The sequence below is a fragment of the Crocodylus porosus genome, unplaced genomic scaffold (assembly GCF_001723895.1).
Source record: "Crocodylus porosus isolate Cpor-Errol unplaced genomic scaffold, CroPor_comp1, whole genome shotgun sequence".
In the NCBI taxonomy this organism is placed as follows: domain Eukaryota; kingdom Metazoa; phylum Chordata; order Crocodylia; family Crocodylidae; genus Crocodylus; species Crocodylus porosus.
Window position 1 is genome coordinate 8,706,233 of NW_017728918.1, and position 1,380 is coordinate 8,707,612.

Below are 1,380 nucleotides of genomic sequence, written 5' to 3' on the forward strand. Positions count from 1 at the left end.
CCAACTGCCGCCGCGGCCCCGCCCCTTCGAACGGCCGCGGCCCCACCTCCCCCCGCGTCGCTCCGCCCGTCCCTTCCCACCAATCAGCAACGGCTCAGCCAGTCGCTAGGTCGATGCCGACGCAGCCGCTCGTCGCCGGGCTCGGATTGGCCGCCGCGGTTGCCATGGCGAAGGGCGCACACGACGCCGGGAGACGCCGGGCCGCGCGGGGCGGAGGGAGCGCAGGTGAGCGGGGGAGGGGGGCAGGGCACCTAGGGGTGCTCCATCCTTACGTGCGTGCACGCTTGTGTGTAGGGGTGTGCGTGCATGCGCGTGTGCAGGAGTGGTGTGCGTGCACACGCATGTGTTGGGGTGTGTGTTGGTGTGGGGGTGCGTCTCCTCCTGAGGTCCCTTCCACCCCCGCTGCCTGTGACTGTGTGATGTACAGGAAGTATGAAGGGTGCTCAGGAGTGTATCCCGGGGGCGGTCCTGAGCTCCCCGCACACCCGGTTGCCGCGCTGCGTGTCACTGCCGTCCTCCTCCCGCATACTCCGCTCCCACAAACAGTTCGGTGTAAATCGCACGGTTTAGCACGTGAGCAAAGGCGGGTCCTGGGGGGCAGTTTAAAGGAAGCTGAGATCTGCGGGCCAAGTGATTGCAGCCGACGTAAATAAGGTCACCCCAGGTGACAGGCTGGGGCTCCGTTCACCAGGACATCGGTACCTCAGAGACGTGAGTGGGGGTGCACAAGTGTGAGCCTGGACTGTTCAAACCCCCCCATGCAAAGGCACCGACCGGTGTGGGAGCCTGGGACGTGCCTCAGGTGTGCAGATGGATAGTGAGGGCCCGGAGACCTCACCGCCTGGTAGCGAGTGTATCCGTGGCCTCTGCTCTAGGTAGCGGCTGTCGGTAATGGTGCCTGAGTGCTAATATCCCTATAAATCCGTGTATAGTGCAGAGGAACTTGCTTTGGTTTCTCTTGTAGCTCTCCAGATAAAATAAAAGCCCCCAGATATGTATGTCACAAGATTTCATGAGACAAAGCTCACTTCTAACAGCCTCTGATGAAGTGTCAGCTCAAGAAAGCTTGTGTGATAGCTATCTATCTATCTGACACATATATATGTGTATGTGTGTGTGTGTGTGTATTTCACAAGCTTTTGTGAGCTGAGACTCATGAAATGTAGACACGCAGACACACACACACACTTTAATTTGCTGATGACACTAAGATGTGGGGGGATGTGGGCACGCTAGAAGGGAGGAATAGGCTGCAATCAGACCTAGACAGGCTACAGGGGTGGGCGGATGAGAACAGGATGGGATTCAACACTGACAAGTGCAAGGTGCTGCACCTGGGGAGGAACAACCGGCACCATACCTACAGGCTGGGGAACTCCT

At 58.9% G+C, this 1,380-nt stretch overlaps 1 protein-coding gene across 1 annotated transcript in view; it reads left to right on the plus strand.

Moving 5' to 3' along the window:
• The first annotated feature begins 123 nt into the window (after positions 1–123).
• Positions 124–1,380, plus strand: part of FBXO16 (F-box protein 16) — a 51,276-nt gene continuing 50,019 nt past the window's right edge. The window contains exon 1 of the mRNA XM_019537217.1: positions 124–225. The gene's annotated coding sequence lies outside the window, so the exon portion shown is untranslated. The remainder of the gene's footprint in view (positions 226–1,380) is intronic.